General features: G+C 58.4%; 1 long non-coding RNA gene across 2 annotated transcripts; it reads left to right on the forward strand.

The window, feature by feature from the left end:
• Nucleotides 1-1,477: 1,477 nt before the first annotated feature.
• Nucleotides 1,478-4,323, forward strand: LOC123522682. Of its 2 annotated transcripts, XR_006680921.1 has the most exons (4): nt 1,478-1,653; nt 2,683-2,912; nt 3,023-3,160; nt 3,927-4,323. It is a non-coding gene; the product is annotated as an uncharacterized LOC123522682 (long non-coding RNA). The 2 variants fall into 2 exon arrangements; XR_006680920.1 differs by having other exon boundaries at nt 2,683-3,160.
• The last annotated feature ends 2,819 nt before the right edge of the window (nt 4,324-7,142 follow it).

The raw sequence follows: 7,142 nt of genomic DNA on the forward strand, positions 1-7,142 counted from the left end.
ACCTTCTATGTGAGGTTGTCCAGTGGTCAATGCTGGCAGAAGTCTGGGACAAGAAGGACTGACTCACCCTTGGGCTGGATAAACCCTGAGGCATGTCAGACACCAGCTCCCAGAGTCCTCTAGGGGTCGAGCCCTAGTTGCCCACAGTGGTAATCTGCTTGGTGACTCTCCCTTCCATGCCTTTTGTCTCTTCCCTGTCTCATCCCCCTCTTCCTGGGAGTGCCTGTTACAAGCGCCTCATCTTGTTGGAAGACCTGCTGCTGGGGATGCCCACTCTAAGACCTTCCTCAGTCTCCGCAGCCGTCAGATGGGTCTGGCTAACGTCCCAGCATGGTGAGAGGGTGGAATGAGCTACTGTGTACAGACAGCGCCCAGCACACCCTGTTCCCTGACCGCCTCCCCTCAAGGGGTGGAGTTGTTGATTGCTATTGCAGGTGCTGTTGGGCTGACCCTGAGGCTCCAAGGCCACTCCCATTAGGGCAACATCAGAGTGGGAGCCAGAGTCCCCAGGAGGACCTCAAGGGTTGGCTGAGGGCTCCGGGTGGAAGAGAGGGGAAGGTGGTGGCCGATGTGGGAGGGGGGAGTCCATGTAGTCAAGAGGGGTGGGCCCCGGGGGAGCCCGTCAGCACCACACCACCCCCAGACCCCAGAGCTGTTAATGGAATTAGTGCTAATGGGCCTGGGCCCAGCTGTCACCACCATGGGGGAGGGGCAGGAGCAGGGTGGGTGCAGGGGAACCTGCAGCTTGGCCCACCCAGAGTTTTAGGCTTCTCCTGAGCCAAGTCACACAGGGGACTGGGTCTGAGGGTGGCAGGGGATGAAATATGCAGAGGGAAGGACTGCTGAACTCAGAACAGAGGCCTCTGGAGAAGAGGGCTGGGCCCAGGGCCCCCCAAGCTGTGTCCTGACGGGGGAGCCATGGAGGTTAAGTTCCCCGGGAGGTTCTGAACCTCAGTTTCATCATTTTGATCATGGGACTCCTGACAATACCGGCCTGTGATGGTGAAGGATTTGTTAAATAAAACTGGTGTGCAAGCTCTCTCCTGAGAGTAGCTGATCTCCTCCCCCACACATCCCCCCCACACCACTCCAGGCCCTGGCTTACTCCTCTGTCTGGGGCTTGGTCCCTGCCACAGGCAGGAACACCTGCCTCTAACTTACCTGTCCATAATATCAGCCCTCACACGAACCCAAGGGAGAGGGCAGCAGACGCAGTCTCTGTGCCCAGAGGTAGAGGCTCAGGGCTCCTTGCTACACCGTGCAAAGAAACCAGGCTCCCAGTGAATCCCTGCCCGCTGTCAGCACCCACCGCCCACCCAACGCACAACCTCAAACCAAGCCCACTGCTATCCAGTCTATTCCGACTCAAAGGGCGTCTAGGAGTAACTGGTAGGTTTAAACTTTGGACCCCCTGGTTAGCAAGCAGTCCAGTGCTGACCCGACAATGCTACTCAGAATCCTGCCCGGGGCCTCCTGGATACTGGTCCTGGATTTGAGTTTCTGAGGCTATGGCACCAGAATCCCCAAAGCCAGCCCCCAGGAGTTTGGCAAGTGCTGGCCTGTGCCCTGTGTTCTCTCATCCCTGAGATCTCTGGGCCGCAGTTGGAACCCCCAGTATACAGATGAGCAAACGGAACACAGCCAGGAGCCCAGGTACTACATTTAAAGACACCCTCAACTCTTGCACATGGCATGGGCTGGGGTGGAGGTGGAGGCAAGCGGGGCTGCGGGCTTATATCACCTGAGTCCTAGACCTGGAGATGAGGCTACAGGGGCCATGGAGACCCTGATGAGCAGGTAAGAGGGCATGGTTCAAGGCAGGTGTGCCCGGCCCCCTGGGCTGGTGCTATTTCCCCAACGTTACAAAGAGAGCCTTTTGTGGGGAGGAATCGGTAGTGTGGGGAGTGAACTTGGTGGAAGGAAGATGAGGTCTGGCGGTCTGAGGTGGGGGTAGGGGGTGGTCTTTGGTTAATTACACGGCTTGGAGGTACTCTGGCCAACTGCACTCCATCAGGGAATAGCAGCCAGAGGCTCAGTGGGCGGGTCTCTTCTTATTAACATCAGCCTGGGGGCTGGCTTTGGGGATTCTGGTGCCATTGCCTCAGAAACTCAAATCTAGGACCAGTATCCAGGAGGCCCCGGGCAGGATTCTGAGTAGCAGAGGTTCTTATTAACCTCTGGGAATCAGAGGGCAGCCCAGCACTGTGGGTACTGCTTCTTTAGACGCCCCCCTGGTGGAGCAATGGTTAAGGATGAGCAACAAACTCAAAGGCTAGTGCTGTAACTCACCAGCCGCTATGAGAGATCTTGACCATCTGATCTGCTTCCATAAAGACCACAGCCTAAGAAACTGGGGCGGTTGGACTCTGTCCTATAGGATCGCTACGAGCCATACGGACTCCAGGATGTCCCGAGAGCGGCAGGGTGGGGCAGGACATAGGCCTCTTTGGCAAAACCTTCCATGAATCGGAACACTGCACAAACCTTAGGCAACCAACCCACTTCTGGGCAAAGTAAGACCAGCTACTGGTGCTCTCCACACGGACCTCAGGGAGACTGGCCTGCCCACTCAGGGTCTCTCAGCAGCAAGTGGCAGAGTGGGTCAGCCGGTCCTGTGTCTGAGCGCTGACCTCGGTGGCGTTCTGCCTCTATCTTTGCAAACCCTGCCCTGACGGTGACCAGGCATATGCGAGCGTGTTCATGGCAGCCTTGCTGGCAAGAATAACACAGCCAGAAGAGAGCCGTGTCAGTTGGCACGCGCTGCCGGAAGAAACCACCATTCCGGAACAATCCAGCAGTCCTCTCAGACGTGGAACCAGAGCCAGGCCACGCCGGATCGCCAGTTCCCACTTCACACTGAGGCTGTCCGAGGGGCTTCAGAACGTTTCTGGTGGGGGAATGGATCCAACAAGGTCATGGAGTTTTTTCCGGGAACTTTTTGAAGCCCCCTTGTATGATGTGGTGGGGGGGGGGAAAGAAGGAAGCAATCTATGACTAATATCCCTCCTCTTGTTTCTGTCAGAGGAAACAAAGCAATCGACACAGATCTTCCCACGTCTAGAAGGGCTGGAAGCACCAGAGCCGTGGGCACCGGCATGAAGCTGCGTCCAGAGCAGGCTCAGAGCGGCGATGGGAAAGCAGCCCGGCGACTGGAGAAATGGTATCTGTTACGACTTTTGTGATTAAACAGGAAACAATTGCGTTCTTCTTCCTCTCTCTCTCTCTCTCTCTCTCTCTCTCGCTCTCTCTCTCTTTTTTTTTTTAAGAAAGAGAGGCTGTTAAAAAAGCCTTCAATGGGGTCCTGAGGGCCTTGTCCCAGTTCAGGCCCTTCATTCGACCCGGGGGTGTAGACTCTCAGTCCCCAACCCATTGCTGTCTGCTTGATCTTAACTCACGGCTGCCCTCACGTTCCCAAGACTGTAGGTCTGTATGGAAGCAGACTTTTTCTCACAGAGCAGCCAGCCGGTGTCTAACCACCAGGCCACCAGGGCTCAATACCTGGTTCATCACTGTGAAGAGGAAGGTGCGGGGGGTGGGGTAGGTGGGTAGAAGGGGGTGGGCTGGCTGGGCTCAGTGAGGGCTGAGGGGGCTACAGGTTGTGGGGAGGGTACACGCCCAAGAGTAGGGCAGACGCTGGGAAGCCAAGCCTTCCTTCTGCCTGGATGTCGAGAAGGGGAACCGGGGCCGAGGTTGGGCGTGCAGAGTGTGGCCACGGTGGTGAGTCCCACAGCCCGAGCTGGGCGCTGTCCTGCACCACACACCAGCCAGCCGTCGGGGAAAGGAGAAGTAAGAGCCATCTCCTGGGAGGGCCAGACAGGCCTGCTCGGGTGGAAAAAACCCCTGGTCAGAGGGTCCTGGGGATGGGTGGGTCTGGTCCAGCCCCCAGCCTCATCCTCTCTGTCTTGCCCCAACCTCTTCCCGTTCAGATCCACCCGGTCAACGGAGGCAGTGGAAAACCATCCTGGACCTGCTGCCTCCTCAGTGGCTCCCAGCGCCCACAGGACAAAGCCCCAACTCCCTACCCCAACTGTCCAGGCCTGCCTGCGTCCAGCCTCAGCTTACATCTTGGCCTTAACAGTGTGGCCAGAGGGACACGTGACACCAGCCAATCTGGCCCTGGATGGAGCTCACCCAGGCTGACAGTGTGACCTCCCTCCCTCCCCTAGCCTTGCTCAACATCCCTGCTTCCACAGCCAGACCCACATCCCCATCCAGGGTCAACCCCGCCCCCCACATTCAGCTCTTACACATCGAATCCCACCTTGGTGTTGCCTTATCAGAGGGCCCAAATAAACACACCCATTTTATAGATGGGGAAACTGAGGTACAGCGAGGGATGACATTCACTCATGCAAAGTCACACAGCCAATTATAGTCAAAGCAAGGCCCAGAATGTAGATATCTTCCATCCATCACTTTCCCTTGTGGTGTCACCCCCTTGGCCCTCCTTCATGGGAACTGAGGCTGAAGATCTTAGCTTCACACACAGCCCCCCCACCCAATTTTGAAAAACTAAGGCTGCATGCTGAGGTGGGCTGAGAGAACCCTATCCCTAGGGCTTCTGTTGACCAGCCTTCCCCAGTGGTCACCGCCCCCACCAGTGGGGGGCCTGCTGCTCATCAGGGGTCCTGATGGGCTCTGGGTAAGATCCTCTCTGGGGAGCCCCAAGCAGGGAGAGCCACTGGCTTTTAAAGTAACACGGCCTCATTAAATCCGTGATGGAGCAGGAGGGGAGGGCTGGATGCTTGGGCAGGGACGCCAGGCCCTAATGGCTTGTCAACGACTCTATGTCGCCATTCCCCATTCCTGGGGAGGGTGGGTCTGAGGCTGGGGGCTCCAGTGGGGGTGGGAGGTAGACAAGCTCTGGGAAGCCTGATCTTGGACTTGGCTAGGAGGCCCCTCGTGTGTGTGTGTGTGGCTGGGGGTGGGTGGGAGGGGGTGTTGGGACTGGGAGTTCCACCTGACCAGCTCCGTGCTTCAGAACCAAGACTGGTGTTTCTGAATGCTATCATCCCTCTCCTTTTACAGGGAAGGAAACTGAGGCTGAGAGAGGTGAAGACACTAGAATTTTCTTGAGACCCTTCACCCCTTTGGGTGTTGCCCGCCCCTCTGCCCCTCCACCCCCTACCCCTTACCCCTGTCACTGCACCAACCACTCCCGCATCCGCATCAGGTCCTGCCTGTTTCTCTCTGCCTCCAGGCCCCGCCCCCACCTTCAGTCTCTCCTAAAGGAGGCAGGCAGTTCTGCTGGGTCCAAATCCCTGCTTCAACAGGGCTTCTGTCTCTGTCTCACACACACACACACACACACACACACACACCTTACACTGAGGACGGGATGGCGTCGCTTGGGCCCCACCCCTTATTTCCATGAGGTAGGATGTCATTTTGACCCCTGCTTTCTGGATACATCCCAGCACACCCTCTGTGCGCCTCTCCACTTCCCCAGCCCGCCTCTGTCAGCCTTTCTCACAGTAGGACCTCAACTGTTCCTTTGTCTGTGGGCCTGTGCTCCCCACCCCCCTTGCCCTAGGTCTCCACCCTCCTCAGACCTCAGCCCCGGGCTGTGCCCCAGCGAAGCTTCCTCAGAACCCCCCCCAGCGAAGCTTCCTCAGACCCCCGACAAGCCAAGGCTTCCCCTGGCAGGGGCTGCTGCCACTGCCCCTCGGATCACCAGCAGAGCTGCTCACACGCGGTCTGAGTCTCTCCTGTATGCTCTTGAGCAGATGCTAAGGGGCAGGCCCCCAGCGCACGTAGCTCCTCTTCTACAGAAGCCCGCCATGGCGGAGTGACAGACACAAAGGAAGGAGGGAGAAAAGAGAAAGGCGGAAAGGAGGTGGGAAAGAGAGAAGGGAGGATGGCTAGAGGACAGAAGGGCGTTTGGACACGGAGATCAGGAAGTCGAAGGCAGACATTGAGATGGACCATCGAGCGCAGGGAGAAGGTGAACTCCACAAGCACAAGACAGCTGTTTGAGCAGCCGAAGCCAAAAGGAAGCTCCGGTCAGTTCTATCCCATGGGGTCAGAAGGAGGAAGCCCCTCAGTTCCTCTAGGGAAAGTCCAGTTCTTCGTTGGGGGGTGGGTGCTCTGTGATGGGGAGCTGTGTCCTCAGCACCCTTCCAGGGACACCCTGAAGGACTTGCCAAGGCAGCCACCAGGGGCTCCAGGCTGAGACAGGACATGGACGGAGCCTCTCGGTAGGGTGGAGGCCTCCGCGCCCCGGGATCTGTGATTGTCCACACCTGGCCGTGGACGAGCCTGACCTCAGATGCTTCCAGGCTGTGCCCCAGGGCAGGGCCTCATCGGAAGTCTGGCCTGGGAAGGAGGCTGCCCAGGATTGTGGGGCTGCAGTGTGGTGGTGGGAGGGTCACCTCACCTACATTTCCACCCCAGACCAAGCAACCAAGCTCACTGACGTCGAGTGGGTCCGACTCACACGGACCCTCTAGGGCAGGTGGAAGGAAGGGCCCCGTAACTGTTGGTGGGGTCGGAGAGCCTCGTCTTTCTCCCATGCATTCCCACCCCAGCAATGCCATACCCCACCCATGTGGCCCCGGCCAAGTGTTCCTGTGGAGCCATCTTCCTTCCCGCTCCTCCTTGGGAACTGTCCAGGGCTGCCCCCATCACTGTCGCAGGACACGCACGCAGGTCAGCATTCAGTAAGTGCCAGTGAGGGTGACCAGCATCCTAGTTAGGGGGGCCCAGAGCAAAATCCGGGCCCGGGGCTGGTCCAAGGGCCATGTGTGCCTCTGCCCAGCGGGGCCAGGAAAGAACAGCCCGGCCGTGGGTGTCTGTGAGATGAATAAACAACACGAAGCCCAGTCAAGACCAACCCGCTGCCAACTCAGAGCAACGGGTCACACAGAGCAGGAGGACCCCCTCCCACTACCCGCCAACGGGTTCCCAGGCTGTAAATCGTTACAGCAGCAGACTGCTCCTTCACCTGCCGTGGGTGGGGGGTGGGGGCGGGGGAGGAGGGGCACTCAAACTGGGCGCTTTCACCACTGCACCACCAGGGACCTTCCTCTAGCCCTCACTGTGCCTACCCAAGCCTAGGCACTTGGCCTGCAAGGCCTGGGATCTCTCTCCAGCTGGATGGGCCCAGCCTGTCCCATCCTCCCCTCGGGACACACACACACACA

This window comes from Echinops telfairi, unplaced genomic scaffold (genome assembly GCF_000313985.2).
Source record: "Echinops telfairi isolate 266 unplaced genomic scaffold, ASM31398v2 ScPeMD7_7457;HRSCAF=8495, whole genome shotgun sequence".
Taxonomy (NCBI): domain Eukaryota; kingdom Metazoa; phylum Chordata; class Mammalia; order Afrosoricida; family Tenrecidae; genus Echinops; species Echinops telfairi.